Source organism: Anabrus simplex, chromosome 6 (assembly GCF_040414725.1).
Source record: "Anabrus simplex isolate iqAnaSimp1 chromosome 6, ASM4041472v1, whole genome shotgun sequence".
Classification (NCBI taxonomy): domain Eukaryota; kingdom Metazoa; phylum Arthropoda; class Insecta; order Orthoptera; family Tettigoniidae; genus Anabrus; species Anabrus simplex.
Window position 1 is genome coordinate 247,339,328 of NC_090270.1, and position 19,273 is coordinate 247,358,600.

Below are 19,273 nucleotides of genomic sequence, written 5' to 3' on the forward strand. Positions count from 1 at the left end.
AATTGCTGAAAAATATCTGGGTGGCTCAGAGCAATTAAGTGATAATGGTGCATACACTGTAGGAATATACCAACAGTTCTATTTTTGAGTTGTACAAAACTAACAATAAAAGAATTTTATGCTTTATAAATAAAACACACACAGTTTGTGAATACAGTGAAACCTCGTTAGTGCGTTCCTCATTAACACGTTTTCCTGCTTAGCACGTCGTAATATCAAAACCCCAATTCTCATAATATTAAATCTACATAAAAATACTTCACTTATCGAGTCACGAATTTTCGCTATTACCGCTTAGTCGTCATCAGCTGCTACTCGTTACCGAATACGTTTTTCTCGTGCAATTCTTCTTAAAATCTGTTGGCTCTGTGAAGATGTTGCTGATGACTGAACGAGCCAATCTTCACATATGAAACATGCGACTGCACAGGTCACCTCTAAAGATGTCTGCGACATGCCTGCTCAAACAGTGAGACACCTTCTGCAGTAGCATTACGCCAAAGAACATGGTTTTGTACAGTTGTTGCCCAGGTGTTAGCATTTATGTTGGTGCTACTCATAATCTTCTTAAGCTGGTCTTTATAACCTTTCTAAGGAGCAACTTGAAACCTTTTGCCATGACCAATCTCACTACAGAGAAGTTGTTTAGGCAGTCTATCATCCATACGCTGGATGTGACCAACCCATCTGAGCCGATGAATGATGATAGAGGCTTTTATGTTGTTCATATGTGCCTTGTCAAGAACTGCCACATTGCTTATGTAGCCATCCTATTTGATGTTAATGATGGATCTAAGTTTCTACTGATGGAAGTATTTCAGTTTCTTTATGTCACGATGGCAAAGTGTCCAGGTTTCACATCCCTATAGTAATGTTATGACTACAGCTCGGCACACCATTACTTTGGTATATATTTTGAGATCCTTATTGAAGAAAACTTGGTGGGAGAGGCAGGCGTAAGCTCCATGGGCTGAGTGTATTCTATTTTCCACATCCTTTTCTGAGTTGCAGCGTGTAGTTAGAATACTACGAATGTAGGTTCATTGGTCTACCTATTCAAGAGGTGTTCCTGCTTTGGTGACATTTAGTTCAGAGACAGTACCACTTGGTGCCGGCTGTGCAAGTACTTTAGTTTTATGTGTGTTGATGGTCAGACCAAATCGTTCATAAGCTTCCTTAAAACACTTGATGGATATTTGAAGCTCCTCGGGTGTATGGGCATGGCTGCCAAGTACAGGGCGAAAAGGTGGGGGTAAGCGTGCAACCTCGCTTAAGCCCATTTGTGATAGGGAATTCTGATAGCTCATTCAGGTGAAGAACTCTTCGAACCACTCCATCATGAAGGGCCTGGATTAAGCCTACAAAACTGTCAGGACAGCCTAACCGGCGTAATACCATCCATATAGCTTCTCCAGGAACAGAATCAAAGGCTTTTTCCAGATAGCAAAACACTAAAAGAAGTGGGATTTGTAGTTCTCTGCATTTCTCTTGGATTTGTCTAGCACAAAAGATCATGTCAATGGTACCTCTTGAGGCACGAAACCCACATTGAGATTCTGGCAGTACCATTTCAGACAGCCTGAAGACGATTCAACAAAATCCTTGCCAGAACTTCTCCTGCTAAGGATAGTAGGGAAATGCCACAATAATTGCCACAGATACCTCAATCACCTTTCTTGAAAATGGTTACTATGGCAGCATTTTTCATGACTGCAGGCACCTTCTGTGTTTCCCAAATTACAAGAATCAGGGAGAAAATCCTGGTCTTCAAAGAGTCTCCTCCACTTTGAATAAGTACCAGAGGGATGTTATCTGGCCTGGGAGATTTTCTTTGTTTCATACTTTTGAGGGCTTTGGTGAATTCATGGAAGGTTGGTTGGACTGCCATCCACAGTTGCAGAGGATGTTGTGGCACGTGTTGGAGGAAGTCTTCAGCAGCAGTTGAGCTTCGATTTAGAAGTATGCTGAAGTGTTCTTAATATGCCTTGACTGTCTGTAAGGATGGTGTTATTGTCAACGGCCTTCAACGCACCTGATGAAGAGCAAGAGGGCCCAAAACGTTCCTTTAGTCTGTCATAGAAATTCCTAAGATATCTGGTATCGGAAAAAAATTCTGGAGTTCCTTGGCTTTCTGCTGTCACCATTCGTTTTTCATCTGTCTTATATCAGCCTGATATTTCATCCTAAGCTCTTGGAAATGTGCTTCCTTCACTACAAAGGAAGAGTCTTGTGTAAGGGATACGTAGGCTTCCCTCTATTTACTAATTAGTTTCAGAATGTTTTCACTATTATCATTAAACCAGTCATTTCTCTTCCTTTTCTCTTGGCCTCTTGTTTTTTTCTGCTGAATCTTTGATGTTAGTTTGAAGCCCCATTCCAGCTCTACATCCTTGAAGGTATTGATTGGATTGGAAGTCAGTTGCTCTGTTATGGCATTTTGGAATTCTTTAACCCTCCAAGTGCTATCTTCTCGCTACAAGACGAATCGGATCCCGGCTCAAGTGCTATCATCTCGCAGTGAGACAATTTGTAAAATTGGTATAACAACTCGTAAAATCGGTATAACTTATGAATATTCTAGTTGCGAAATGTAATTCTCTATCTGGTAGGCAGTGCAAGATGGTCTTTGGTTGGGGAAGGAGAGCAGTAAGCAGCGATCTTGTCAGCTGTAAACTGGTCTTTGTTTATGTCTACTCAAACCGTCCAGTTGCTTTGAGCGTTTGAAGATTATGGTTTGCTAGCCAATTTGTGATAATTGTGTGCCTGATTTACTCTATTTGAATTGGTTTATTTTAGTTTAGAGATAAACATGAGTGAACCAAGTGGTTCAAGTGCAATTAGAGAAGCATTGGAGGAGCTTGGGAGTGATGAAAGTGAAGACGACATTGATAATGTAGAATATTTTCCTGATGATTTATCATTCGACAACTTTTCTTCTGGAAGTGGGGAAGAATATGACCTTAATTTAGATACCCATGACTATAGTAAAGCGTCAAATAGTGATGTAGACAATCCAAATGTGCTAACTCTACCAGGCACATCTAGACCTAATGACCCACCACAACAGACTCTCTCAGAGTCTTTTTACCTGTGACCTTTTTTATTATTCATTGAAGTTTCTATTATTATATATCATTGTGCGTGTAATGAAATTTGGCACATTTTGTATATATTGGAATTTAATTTCAGATAATGTAGTGCTTGTGACCAACCTCAAAAATTGGAATATCTTTGATTTAAAAAATAAAAAAAGAATATGACTAATCATCCACTATACTTTTACTGGATACATGTAAGTAAAACATCCTTATGTTAATCTCTAATTCTTCCTGAACAAATTTATATATAATATGCCATACGTAGTTACAAATTATTATAATTTTTTGAAATGTATCTGCACGCTGCCTTAAGAGTGAAATGATCAGCACATGGAGGGTTAAAAACAGTTTCATTTTGAAGTTTGGAGGTAATACATTTCTACCTTAAAGGGTTTGTGAAACTTGTACAGTGGTTTCTGGCGCACCAAAATTCTGAGTCAGCTGATAAGAAGTCTATGATCTGTCCAACAGTCACCAATGTTTCTAGCTGTGTTTGTGATAAAGACATCTTTCCTGTCACACTGCTGAGTTACAGTATGACATAATCAATGAGGTGCCGGTGTTTTGTACGTTGGTGCATCCATGTAGTCTTGTATCTGATTGGTAAACGGAATTGTATGTTGGTGATAAAGAGTTCATGGTCAGCACAGAGGCCAAAAAGAAGTAATCCATTTGCATTACAGTTTCCTATGCCTTGATTGCCCATGAATTACCCCACAGAGAGTGATTAATTTATCTCCAGAGTGTGGTATGTGGAGGGTGATGCATGCTTAGTATGATCACACTTTTCTAAGTCCTGAAAATGTCATTTGTCATCCCTTGTGAAAGAAACGCGATTTCCAACCAGGATAAGAGCCGTCTCCACAGTTCCATGAATTCCTGAACTTCACCGGATAAGTTGCACCTTCGGAAAGCAAGCCGATAGCCTCAAGAATGTTCAGTTTTGCTTGCCAGTTAGCAGCAAAATTGCTGAATAACATAGTGAGCCCATTTGTGTTTGTATTTTGCATTCCATTCAGAAGTTAGAAATTTATTTTCTGTGGAGTGGTAGTGTTCGGTAGTGAATATATGTCACATGATAACCTACATTTGCATTAGGAACATAATCGTGTTAAGTTGACCAGCATGGTGGATATTTGTCTTGTGATAGCCTAGTTATGGAAATAGAAAAAAGTCTTGAAATTCCTTATCAACAAAGACAAAATTAAAACTGTCAGAAAGTGGACTCCGCATCTTTAAGTGCACAGGGGTGGCACAAATGTTGAAACTCACACCTTTGAATTTCGACTCGACTTGAGTTGTAGGATGCTAATATATAAACTAATTAGCATTCTACATATACTATGTAGTATCTTCAATACGGATCCATAATGATATTTATCACTTGCATCGACTTGAGTCAGTCGAAGTTTTTTAGAATTCAAAATGTCATTGCATAAAAATAGTACAATAGACAGAGACCTCAAAATAATAATAATAATAAAAAAAAGATCGAGAAAGGGAAGTTAATGACCGAGTACGGAAACATTTGGATCAGCATTTCAATAAGGGAAAAACTTAAATGATGCAATTGAAATAAAAAGCCTGTTAATAGAGCAATTGCCAAAATTGCTACAAGTTCTCAAATCAGAAAATAATAAAATCTTCAAAATATTCTATTACAGTAAAACCTCCCTACAACGGACACCTTCGAGACCGAAAAAATGTCCGTTATGAAGGGGTGTCCGCCAGCGAGAGGTTGTGAAACCGGTACCATTAAACATAAGATGGAACACAATAACCCATGTATTGTATGTGTTAACAATTCTCGCAAATGTACCTTTAATTCTATATTGTATACAGTATTGTACAATATACTGCACTGTACTCACATGAGAAAGTTGTAGATGGGCTGCTGCAGCTGCGATGCACTGTATTAAAGAGACAAAAACACTTCTATGGAAACCTCTATTGAGCACACTGTACACTATTACCGTTCACCATGTTAAAATTAAGAAGAACGTATGAGTTTTTGAAACTTCAAATCAGTATGTAGATGTAGCAATATCTAGCACAGTACAGTAAAAAATCCTAATGTTCGTTTCTTTTGTCCATTTCGGTTTAGCAATGATGTTTTCACTATGTGCAATTAAATCCTGGGTCAAATTTACACATTTTTCATCGTTTTGTTTATAATAAAATTCTTTCAGTTGCTTAACAATGCCGAGAGCCTCACTGTACAAGGTTATTGGCAGCACATTCATTTCCGTATTTTCTTCAAAGTCGTCATTAGCATCACCTTCATTCCCGCTTTCGTCAGAATCTTCATTTTTGTCCCTCTTCCCTTGGATTGACTGAAGAATCGTTTTCGTGTCTCCACTCTCACACTCTGTTGGAATATCTGAATCAATTTCGATATAGGTGTTCACTTGTACACTGTAACCTGCTGCATTAATCAACTCTTGTGTTGTTTCCATGCTGTCAGGAAGGGTATCCGATTTTATTTCGGGATGTCCACCACTAGCGGGAAACCCAGCTTTCAGAAAGCAGTTACGAATTGTTGGGGCCGTGACGTTTTTCCATGCATTAGTTATCCATGAAATTGCTTGGAGAACATTCAGCCCCTTTGTCAGTGTTTGAAGGGTTACTTCATTCCCGTTAAGTTCTGATACTATGTGCTTCATCACTAACTGTCTGTACATAACCTTGAAGTTCTGGATCACTCCTTGGTCAAGCGGCTGAGAAACTGATGTTACATTTGGTGGGAGAAAGACGATCTTCACATTTTGCAACTTAATTGTATCCGGATGCGATGCTGCATTATCGAGGAATAATAACACTTTTCGCTCCTGGCGTATCATTTTTCTGTCCAATTGTCCTAGCCACTCTGTCATTATTTCTCTGGTCATCCATGCTTTCCTATTCGCTTTCCATTCAATGCCAAACTTCGTAATGTCCATATTTTTAAAACACCTTGGTTTTGCAGCTTTTCCTATCACAAGGGGCTCTCCCATTCTCCACTCATACTTGCACATAACAAGACCGTAAGACGTTCTTTCACAACTTTTCCACCAGTACAATGATTTCCTTTGAAACACAAAGTTTTGTCGGGTAAAGCACGGAAAAATAATCCAGTTTCATCGGCATTCAGAATATTTTCCGGAGCATACCCGTCTATGATTGAAGGTATTTTTTCTTGCCAGTTGTCAACAATCTCCATATTAACACTGGATGATTCTCCGCAAATCACTCTGAAGTTGATACCATGTCGCTTTCTGAATCTTTCTAGCCAGCCATCCGAGGCTTTGAAATCTCCAATGCCTACTTCTGTCACGAATTCTAACGCTTTTGCTTGTATCATTGGTCCTGAGACAGGGACATTCTGACTTCTTATTTTAGCGAACCACTCTAGCGTTGCCTTGTCAATGAGAGCTCCACTACCACTTTGAAACAGTTTAATGCGCTGTTCATTGCCATTTAAATGCCATTCACTAGTTCCTCTTGCTTTTTCACAATTTCAGCTGCCTGTGTCTTTCCAATCTTAAACACTTCGGACAGTTTATGCACACCACACTTCTCACGTTTATGATTGTCTATTATGCCTACCTTTTATTTGAAGTTAAAAACTTCCTCGGAGCCATGTTTACACACACTTACTAACGTAAAATTGAACACATCAAAAGCCCACGATTCAATGAAAAGTAACCTGACAGTGAAGGTACGATTTAATTCCAGGGCTGTCGAGCATGTCAGATCACACAACTTCCGGAAGTGATAGTGTAGCTTAGTGTTGCCTTCTAAGAATGTGTACAGCCAGGATCAAAAGTTACGGTGTCTGTGATTCTTGGAAGTACTGGCTGTGGAAAAAGTAACCGAATACATACTGTACAGGACACAAATACAGAATATTTTAAAAAAGAAAGTGTCCGTTAGGAGAGGTTTAATTGGAGTTTCACGTGGCTATGGTGTGTCCGTGTCCGTAATAAAGGGTGTCCGTATAAGAGGGGATTACTCATACACAACATGGCATTTAATTACGGACCTAGAAAATCGTCCGCCAGTGAGAGGTGTCCGTTAAGACAGGTTTTACTGTATAAACCTTCCAACATGTTAACAAACACAAATCCTACCTCGAAAACACATAAAGACCCTCCACCACAAGCTAAGTCAGTATCCAACATCCTACCCACTGTTCCTTCCCCTACGCCCCCTACTCGCCCTCTACCATACCTGACCCATGAGTATAACACAAGAAGTAGAAACACGATAACAAATAGTCTCAGTACTGCAAAAAACACAGCAAGGCACTAAAGTGTGAATAAAGGGGTAAGTGAAATTTCAACCATAAGAATTTCTCATAACTAAAAACAACACACCCGTAATTCTTTTGTTACAGATATATTTATCCACAAATGTTGCAGTAAAACAATACACCAGTAACTATCATTTATTGGTGTCCCTTTTAACCACGCTTCAATAACAAACAGATCAGTGTAAAAATAGGCTGACTCAAACCAGGTGAGGATCGGTGAGGACTATTAGTACGATGTTTCCAGCAGACCACAAACCTTCAATGCACAATCTTTTAATAATGTAGTGGTTTCTCAACTAAACTGAAAGTACAACAAAGGAGATAAACATCGCAAGTTAAATCCTCTAACATCATTAATTCCTAAGAGCACATTTAAACTTAGAAAAAATAACTTAGCACTAATTTAATAGTGTTAATAGAAACTGGAAATTACCGAGCTTTTTAGCCAAATCCTACAGATGTTTAGAACATTACTATGACTTGGACATCAGTAAATTGTGATCAATATCTAGTCCATCACTGCTATATTTTAATTGTTAATTCTTTTTAATTATGTGCTAACTAGTGGTAATATTTTAATGATGTAAAACAATTTTAACAAACAAATTAATTATAAGAAGGTTCAATATCAAGACTTAACCACCGAGCTCGATAGCTGCTTAAGTGCGGCCAGTATCCAGTATTCGGAAGATAGTGGGTTCAAAACCCACTGTCGGCAGCCCTGATGGTTTTCCGTGGTTTCCCATTTTCACACCTGGCAAATGCTGGGGCTGTACCTTAATTAAGGCCACAGCCGCTTCCTTCCCACTCCTAGCTCTTTCCTGTCCCATCATCACCATAAGATGTTGGTGTGTTGGTGCGGTGCAAAACAACTTGTAATAATAATAATAATAATAATAATAATAATAATAATAATAATAATAATAAAGACTTAACCTTTGAGATTTTGCTCAAATGAGGCTGTGATGTTCGATATAACAAGCGAAGCATGTCCGTATTAGTGTTATATTGTAATAAAATGTCCTTCTAAAGACAATAAACATTTTTATGTATTGAATTAGGTCGAAAATAAAAAAAGAATTGTAACAATTCAAAATGACGGCGGAAGTAATTTATCGTAGAAGCATAATGGTTGAATGTATAACCTTCAATTCAGTCTAAGAGTGTGACCAGAATGTTTAATAACCCACTGGTTCAAAATAAAAGGCTTCTACTAACATTTTGTTTTAGAAATAGTGTGTTCTGCAATAATACTTTGTGTATTTTTATGGGCCCCCATGCAAATATTTTCATATTTGCTGTCTGGTGTTTTTCACACCTTTCAGTGCACTGTTCCACACATAACACTATTCTCCACCACAATAACACATAGTTACCTACACATGGCAGATGCTGCCCACCCTCTTCGGAGGGTCTGCCTTACAAGGGCTGCACTCTGCTAGATATAGCCACACGAAATTATTATTGTGCACTGTTGTTATCTTATAAGCCCCAGCGGAAAAGGTTTTCATATTTGTTCTCTTGAGTTTTTCACACCTCTTAATACTTTCCTCTGATCTTTAGAAGTGGTAGATATAGTTTTCACTGTAAGCCTAAGAGCGGATACACAACGAAAAATGTCCTCATGAGGAAAAAATCATGTCTGGTGTTTCCATATCCCTGTTGGACGGTTTTTATTTGTATATTCAGTAATGCGTTTTCTCAATTAACACGTTCTTTTTCCTTGTCCCCTGAAGAAACATCTTAATGAAGTTTTATTGTATATCAACAGATTATTATTTAATGATTTTGTAACGTTCATAATATAAAGTTACCATATGTCCTTGTGTATTAGAAACGCCTTCACGTATTAGACGCGTCTGGATTTTCTAGTCAAAGAAAATGAAAAAATGAAGCTCACATATAAGATCCCCCAATGTAATTCATCAGAGAAGAATGATTCCACTTCGAAGTGGGTACAGGTCAAACTGCACAAATTTGTGTATAGTTTCGTCCATCAGACTCCCGCCATGAAAACATGCATCAAAAGTCATGTGGTAAGTCTGTGTTTCATAAATAAGAAACATCCACCTCCATGGCGTACTGCAACTCTGATGTCACTGCACAAATAGAGGAAAAGTTTCGTATGTCCGATTCGCGCAATGCAAGAATGCATCAGTCATTCAATACGTCTGTGTTTTGTAGTTAAGACTGTCCGCCAGCATAATGGTTAGCACAATTAGTTGCAGATCTCAGGGGACAGAGTTTGATTACCAGTACTGCCAGAGTTTTAAGAATGGCAGGAAGGTTGATATACCGTAAAATGGTACATGCAGCTCACCTCCATTAGGGTGCCTCAAAAAGAGCTGCACCACCTCAGTATAAGGACATGAGTTTAGTTAAGAAATATTCATGGTTGCTGCTGTTAATATAGCAGGCGAGATCATAAAAAAATGTTATTGTTTAATATCTCGTAACTCAGGACAATATAGGTCATTTTTGGAGAAGTATGTTTAAAACATGATAAAAAACAATCTAATCATAATTGTTTTACTCAACCATGCACTGTACAAAATAATAAGGAAAGTAAAGACATGGATATCTCCAAATCCTAACCTAGGAGAATTCCAATTAGTAATAACCAGGACGAACACTAATAATGTTATTTGCTTTACGTTCCACTAACTACTTTTAGGTTTTCGGAGATGCCAAGGTGCCAGAATTTAGTCCCACAGGAGTTCTTTTATGAGCCAGTAAATCTACAGACACGAGGCTGATGTTCATATGTGCCTTGTCAAGAACTGCCACATTGCTTATGTAGCCATCCTATTTGATGTTAATGATGGATCTAAGTTTCTACTGATGGAAGTATTTCAGTTTCTTTATGTCACGATGGCAAAGTGTCCAGGTTTCACATCCCTATAGTAATGTTATGACTACAGCTCGGCACACCATTACTTTGGTATATATTTTGAGATCCTTATTGAAGAAAACTTGGTGGGAGAGGCAGGCGTAAGCTCCATGGGCTGAGTGTATTCTATTTTCCACATCCTTTTCTGAGTTGCAGCGTGTAGTTAGAATACTACGAATGTAGGTTCATTGGTCTACCTATTCAAGAGGTGTTCCTGCTTTGGTGACATTTAGTTCAGAGACAGTACCACTTGGTGCCGGCTGTGCAAGTACTTTAGTTTTATGTGTGTTGATGGTCAGACCAAATCGTTCATAAGCTTCCTTAAAACACTTGATGGATATTTGAAGCTCCTCGGGTGTATGGGCATGGCTGCCAAGTACAGGGCGAAAAGGTGGGGGTAAGCGTGCAACCTCGCTTAAGCCCATTTGTGATAGGGAATTCTGATAGCTCATTCAGGTGAAGAACTCTTCGAACCACTCCATCATGAAGGGCCTGGATTAAGCCTACAAAACTGTCAGGACAGCCTAACCGGCGTAATACCATCCATATAGCTTCTCCAGGAACAGAATCAAAGGCTTTTTCCAGATAGCAAAACACTAAAAGAAGTGGGATTTGTAGTTCTCTGCATTTCTCTTGGATTTGTCTAGCACAAAAGATCATGTCAATGGTACCTCTTGAGGCACGAAACCCACATTGAGATTCTGGCAGTACCATTTCAGACAGCCTGAAGACGATTCAACAAAATCCTTGCCAGAACTTCTCCTGCTAAGGATAGTAGGGAAATGCCACAATAATTGCCACAGATACCTCAATCACCTTTCTTGAAAATGGTTACTATGGCAGCATTTTTCATGACTGCAGGCACCTTCTGTGTTTCCCAAATTACAAGAATCAGGGAGAAAATCCTGGTCTTCAAAGAGTCTCCTCCACTTTGAATAAGTACCAGAGGGATGTTATCTGGCCTGGGAGATTTTCTTTGTTTCATACTTTTGAGGGCTTTGGTGAATTCATGGAAGGTTGGTTGGACTGCCATCCACAGTTGCAGAGGATGTTGTGGCACGTGTTGGAGGAAGTCTTCAGCAGCAGTTGAGCTTCGATTTAGAAGTATGCTGAAGTGTTCTTAATATGCCTTGACTGTCTGTAAGGATGGTGTTATTGTCAACGGCCTTCAACGCACCTGATGAAGAGCAAGAGGGCCCAAAACGTTCCTTTAGTCTGTCATATAAACTCCTAAGGTATCTGGTATCGGAAAAAATTCTGGAGTTCCTTGGCTTTCTGCTGTCACCATTCGTTTTTCATCTGTCTTATATCAGCCTGATATTTCATCTTAAGCTCTTGGAAATGTGCTTCCTTCACTACAAAGGAAGAGTCTTGTGTAAGGGATACGTAGGCTTCCCTCTATTTACTAATTAGTTTCAGAATGTTTTCACTATTATCATCAAACCAGTCATTTCTCTTCCTTTTCTCTTAGCCTATTGTTTTTTCTGCTGAATCTTTGATGTTAGTTTGAAGCCCCATTCTAGCTTTACATCCTTGTTGGTATTGATTGGATTGGAAGTCAGTTGCTCTGTTATGGCATTGCTGAAGTGTTCTTAATATGCCTTGACTGTCTGTAAGGATGGTGTTATTGTCAACGGCTTTCAACGCACCTGATGAAGAGCAAGAGGGCCCAAAACGTTCCTTTAGTCTGTCATAGAAATTCCTAAGATATCTGGTATCGGAAAAAAATTCTGGAGTTCCTTGGCTTTCTGCTGTCACCATTCGTTTTTCATCTGTCTTATATCAGCCTGATATTTCATCCTAAGCTCTTGGAAATGTGCTTCCTTCACTACAAAGGAAGAGTCTTGTGTAAGGGATACGTAGGCTTCCCTCTATTTACTAATTAGTTTCAGAATGTTTTCACTATTATCATTAAACCAGTCATTTCTCTTCCTTTTCTCTTGGCCTCTTGTTTTTTTCTGCTGAATCTTTGATGTTAGTTTGAAGCCCCATTCCAGCTCTACATCCTTGAAGGTATTGATTGGATTGGAAGTCAGTTGCTCTGTTATGGCATTTTGGAATTCTTTAACCCTCCAAGTGCTATCTTCTCGCTACAAGACGAATCGGATCCCGGCTCAAGTGCTATCATCTCGCAGTGAGACAATTTGTAAAATTGGTATAACAACTCGTAAAATCGGTATAACTTATGAATATTCTAGTTGCGAAATGTAATTCTCTATCTGGTAGGCAGTGCAAGATGGTCTTTGGTTGGGGAAGGAAAGCAGTAAGCAGCGATCTTGTCAGCTGTAAACTGGTCTTTGTTTATGTCTACTCAAACCGTCCAGTTGCTTTGAGCGTTTGAAGATTATGGTTTGCTAGCCAATTTGTGATAATTGTGTGCCTGATTTACTCTATTTGAATTGGTTTATTTTAGTTTAGAGATAAACATGAGTGAACCAAGTGGTTCAAGTGCAATTAGAGAAGCATTGGAGGAGCTTGGGAGTGATGAAAGTGAAGACGACATTGATAATGTAGAATATTTTCCTGATGATTTATCATTCGACAACTTTTCTTCTGGAAGTGGGGAAGAATATGACCTTAATTTAGATACCCATGACTATAGTAAAGCGTCAAATAGTGATGTAGACAATCCAAATGTGCTAACTCTACCAGGCACATCTAGACCTAATGACCCACCACAACAGACTCTCTCAGAGTCTTTTTACCTGTGACCTTTTTTATTATTCATTGAAGTTTCTATTATTATATATCATTGTGCGCGTAATGAAATTTGGCACATTTTGTATATATTGGAATTTAATTTCAGATAATGTAGTGCTTGTGACCAACCTCAAAAATTGGAATATCTTTGATTTAAAAAAAAAAAAAGAATATGACTAATCATCCACTATACTTTTACTGGATACTTGTAAGTAAAACATCCTTATGTTAATCTCTAATTCTTCCTGAACAAATTTATATATAATATGCCATACGTAGTTACAAATTATTATAATTTTTTGAAATGTATCTGCACGCTGCCTTAAGAGTGAAATGATCAGCACATGGAGGGTTAAAAACAGTTTCATTTTGAAGTTTGGAGGTAATACATTTCTACCTTAAAGGGTTTGTGAAACTTGTACAGTGGTTTCTGGCGCACCAAAATTCTGAGTCAGCTGATAAGAAGTCTATGATCTGTCCAACAGTCACCAATGTTTCTAGCTGTGTTTGTGATAAAGACATCTTTCCTGTCACACTGCTGAGTTACAGTATGACATAATCAATGAGGTGCCGGTGTTTTGTACGTTGGTGCATCCATGTAGTCTTGTATCTGATTGGTAAACGGAATTGTATGTTGGTGATAAAGAGTTCATGGTCAGCACAGAGGCCAAAAAGAAGTAATCCATTTGCATTACAGTTTCCTATGCCTTGATTGCCCATGAATTACCCCACAGAGAGTGATTAATTTATCTCCAGAGTGTGGTATGTGGAGGGTGATGCATGCTTAGTATGATCACACTTTTCTAAGTCCTGAAAATGTCATTTGTCATCCCTTGTGAAAGAAACGCGATTTCCAACCAGGATAAGAGCCGTCTCCACAGTTCCATGAATTCCTGAACTTCACCGGATAAGTTGCACCTTCGGAAAGCAAGCCGATAGCCTCAAGAATGTTCAGTTTTGCTTGCCAGTTAGCAGCAAAATTGCTGAATAACATAGTGAGCCCATTTGTGTTTGTATTTTGCATTCCATTCAGAAGTTAGAAATTTATTTTCTGTGGAGTGGTAGTGTTCGGTAGTGAATATATGTCACATGATAACCTACATTTGCATTAGGAACATAATCGTGTTAAGTTGACCAGCATGGTGGATATTTGTCTTGTGATAGCCTAGTTATGGAAATAGAAAAAAGTCTTGAAATTCCTTATCAACAAAGACAAAATTAAAACTGTCAGAAAGTGGACTCCGCATCTTTAAGTGCACAGGGGTGGCACAAATGTTGAAACTCACACCTTTGAATTTCGACTCGACTTGAGTTGTAGGATGCTAATATATAAACTAATTAGCATTCTACATATACTATGTAGTATCTTCAATACGGATCCATAATGATATTTATCACTTGCATCGACTTGAGTCAGTCGAAGTTTTTTAGAATTCAAAATGTCATTGCATAAAAATAGTACAATAGACAGAGACCTCAAAATAATAATAATAATAAAAAAAAGATCGAGAAAGGGAAGTTAATGACCGAGTACGGAAACATTTGGATCAGCATTTCAATAAGGGAAAAACTTAAATGATGCAATTGAAATAAAAAGCCTGTTAATAGAGCAATTGCCAAAATTGCTACAAGTTCTCAAATCAGAAAATAATAAAATCTTCAAAATATTCTATTACAGTAAAACCTCCCTACAACGGACACCTTCGAGACCGAAAAAATGTCCGTTATGAAGGGGTGTCCGCCAGCGAGAGGTTGTGAAACCGGTACCATTAAACATAAGATGGAACACAATAACCCATGTATTGTATGTGTTAACAATTCTCGCAAATGTACCTTTAATTCTATATTGTATACAGTATTGTACAATATACTGCACTGTACTCACATGAGAAAGTTGTAGATGGGCTGCTGCAGCTGCGATGCACTGTATTAAAGAGACAAAAACACTTCTATGGAAACCTCTATTGAGCACACTGTACACTATTACCGTTCACCATGTTAAAATTAAGAAGAACGTATGAGTTTTTGAAACTTCAAATCAGTATGTAGATGTAGCAATATCTAGCACAGTACAGTAAAAAATCCTAATGTTCGTTTCTTTTGTCCATTTCGGTTTAGCAATGATGTTTTCACTATGTGCAATTAAATCCTGGGTCAAATTTACACATTTTTCATCGTTTTGTTTATAATAAAATTCTTTCAGTTGCTTAACAATGCCGAGAGCCTCACTGTACAAGGTTATTGGCAGCACATTCATTTCCGTATTTTCTTCAAAGTCGTCATTAGCATCACCTTCATTCCCGCTTTCGTCAGAATCTTCATTTTTGTCCCTCTTCCCTTGGATTGACTGAAGAATCGTTTTCGTGTCTCCACTCTCACACTCTGTTGGAATATCTGAATCAATTTCGATATAGGTGTTCACTTGTACACTGTAACCTGCTGCATTAATCAACTCTTGTGTTGTTTCCATGCTGTCAGGAAGGGTATCCGATTTTATTTCGGGATGTCCACCACTAGCGGGAAACCCAGCTTTCAGAAAGCAGTTACGAATTGTTGGGGCCGTGACGTTTTTCCATGCATTAGTTATCCATGAAATTGCTTGGAGAACATTCAGCCCCTTTGTCAGTGTTTGAAGGGTTACTTCATTCCCGTTAAGTTCTGATACTATGTGCTTCATCACTAACTGTCTGTACATAACCTTGAAGTTCTGGATCACTCCTTGGTCAAGCGGCTGAGAAACTGATGTTACATTTGGTGGGAGAAAGACGATCTTCACATTTTGCAACTTAATTGTATCCGGATGCGATGCTGCATTATCGAGGAATAATAACACTTTTCGCTCCTGGTGTATCATTTTTCTGTCCAATTGTCCTAGCCACTCTGTCATTATTTCTCTGGTCATCCATGCTTTCCTATTCGCTTTCCATTCAATGCCAAACTTCGTAATGTCCATATTTTTAAAACACCTTGGTTTTGCAGCTTTTCCTATCACAAGGGGCTCTCCCATTCTCCACTCATACTTGCACATAACAAGACCGTAAGACGTTCTTTCACAACTTTTCCACCAGTACAATGATTTCCTTTGAAACACAAAGTTTTGTCGGGTAAAGCACGGAAAAATAATCCAGTTTCATCGGCATTCAGAATATTTTCCGGAGCATACCCGTCTATGATTGAAGGTATTTTTTCTTGCCAGTTGTCAACAATCTCCATATTAACACTGGATGATTCTCCGCAAATCACTCTGAAGTTGATACCATGTCGCTTTCTGAATCTTTCTAGCCAGCCATCCGAGGCTTTGAAATCTCCAATGCCTACTTCTGTCACGAATTCTAACGCTTTTGCTTGTATCATTGGTCCTGAGACAGGGACATTCTGACTTCTTATTTTAGCGAACCACTCTAGCGTTGCCTTGTCAATGAGAGCTCCACTACCACTTTGAAACAGTTTAATGCGCTGTTCATTGCCATTTAAATGCCATTCACTAGTTCCTCTTGCTTTTTCACAATTTCAGCTGCCTGTGTCTTTCCAATCTTAAACACTTCGGACAGTTTATGCACACCACACTTCTCACGTTTATGATTGTCTATTATGCCTACCTTTTATTTGAAGTTAAAAACTTCCTCGGAGCCATGTTTACACACACTTACTAACGTAAAATTGAACACATCAAAAGCCCACGATTCAATGAAAAGTAACCTGACAGTGAAGGTACGATTTAATTCCAGGGCTGTCGAGCATGTCAGATCACACAACTTCCGGAAGTGATAGTGTAGCTTAGTGTTGCCTTCCAAGAATGTGTACAGCCAGGATCAAAAGTTACGGTGTCTGTGATTCTTGGAAGTACTGGCTGTGGAAAAAGTAACCGAATACATACTGTACAGGACACAAATACAGAATATTTTAAAAAAGAAAGTGTCCGTTAGGAGAGGTTTAATTGGAGTTTCACGTGGCTATGGTGTGTCCGTGTCCGTAATAAAGGGTGTCCGTATAAGAGGGGATTACTCATACACAACATGGCATTTAATTACGGACCTAGAAAATCGTCCGCCAGTGAGAGGTGTCCGTTAAGACAGGTTTTACTGTATAAACCTTCCAACATGTTAACAAACACAAATCCTACCTCGAAAACACATAAAGACCCTCCACCACAAGCTAAGTCAGTATCCAACATCCTACCCACTGTTCCTTCCCCTACGCCCCCTACTCGCCCTCTACCATACCTGACCCATGAGTATAACACAAGAAGTAGAAACACGATAACAAATAGTCTCAGTACTGCAAAAAACACAGCAAGGCACTAAAGTGTGAATAAAGGGGTAAGTGAAATTTCAACCATAAGAATTTCTCATAACTAAAAACAACACACCCGTAATTCTTTTGTTACAGATATATTTATCCACAAATGTTGCAGTAAAACAATACACCAGTAACTATCATTTATTGGTGTCCCTTTTAACCACGCTTCAATAACAAACAGATCAGTGTAAAAATAGGCTGACTCAAACCAGGTGAGGATCGGTGAGGACTATTAGTACGATGTTTCCAGCAGACCACAAACCTTCAATGCACAATCTTTTAATAATGTAGTGGTTTCTCAACTAAACTGAAAGTACAACAAAGGAGATAAACATCGCAAGTTAAATCCTCTAACATCATTAATTCCTAAGAGCACATTTAAACTTAGAAAAAATAACTTAGCACTAATTTAATAGTGTTAATAGAAACTGGAAATTACCGAGCTTTTTAGCCAAATCCTACAGATGTTTAGAACATTACTATGACTTGGACATCAGTAAATTGTGATCAATATCTAGTCCATCACTGCTATATTTTAATTGTTAATTCTTTTTAATTATGTGCTAACTAGTGGTAATATTTTAATGATGTAAAACAATTTTAACAAACAAATTAATTATAAGAAGGTTCAATATCAAGACTTAACCACCGAGCTCGATAGCTGCTTAAGTGCGGCCAGTATCCAGTATTCGGAAGATAGTGGGTTCAAAACCCACTGTCGGCAGCCCTGATGGTTTTCCGTGGTTTCCCATTTTCACACCTGGCAAATGCTGGGGCTGTACCTTAATTAAGGCCACAGCCGCTTCCTTCCCACTCCTAGCTCTTTCCTGTCCCATCATCACCATAAGATGTTGGTGTGTTGGTGCGGTGCAAAACAACTTGTAATAATAATAATAATAATAATAATAATAATAATAATAATAATAATAATAAAGACTTAACCTTTGAGATTTTGCTCAAATGAGGCTGTGATGTTCGATATAACAAGCGAAGCATGTCCGTATTAGTGTTATATTGTAATAAAATGTCCTTCTAAAGACAATAAACATTTTTATGTATTGAATTAGGTCGAAAATAAAAAAAGAATTGTAACAATTCAAAATGACGGCGGAAGTAATTTATCGTAGAAGCATAATGGTTGAATGTATAACCTTCAATTCAGTCTAAGAGTGTGACCAGAATGTTTAATAACCCACTGGTTCAAAATAAAAGGCTTCTACTAACATTTTGTTTTAGAAATAGTGTGTTCTGCAATAATACTTTGTGTATTTTTATGGGCCCCCATGCAAATATTTTCATATTTGCTGTCTGGTGTTTTTCACACCTTTCAGTGCACTGTTCCACACACAACACTATTCTCCACCACAATAACACATAGTTACCTACACATGGCAGATGCTGCCCACCCTCTTCGGAGGGTCTGCCTTACAAGGGCTGCACTCTGCTAGATATAGCCACACGAAATTATTATTGTGCACTGTTGTTATCTTATAAGCCCCAGCGGAAAAGGTTTTCATATTTGTTCTCTTGAGTTTTTCACACCTCTTAATACTTTCCTCTGATCTTTAGAAGTGGTAGATATAGTTTTCACTGTAAGCCTAAGAGCGGATACACAACGAAAAATGTCCTCATGAGGAAAAAATCATGTCTGGTGTTTCCATATCCCTGTTGGACGGTTTTTATTTGTATATTCAGTAATGCGTTTTCTCAATTAACACGTTCTTTTTCCTTGTCCCCTGAAGAAACATCTTAATGAAGTTTTATTGTATATCAACAGATTATTATTTAATGATTTTGTAACGTTCATAATATAAAGTTACCATATGTCCTTGTGTATTAGAAACGCCTTCACGTATTAGACGCGTCTGGATTTTCTAGTCAAAGAAAATGAAAAAATGAAGCTCACATATAAGATCCCCCAATGTAATTCATCAGAGAAGAATGATTCCACTTCGAAGTGGGTACAGGTCAAACTGCACAAATTTGTGTATAGTT

General features: G+C 38.3%; 1 protein-coding gene across 3 annotated transcripts in view; it reads right to left on the reverse strand.

Moving 5' to 3' along the window:
* LOC136876396 (uncharacterized) overlaps positions 1 to 19,273 on the reverse strand; it is a 291,352-nt gene that overhangs the window by 92,850 nt on the left and 179,229 nt on the right. The window lies entirely within an intron of this gene.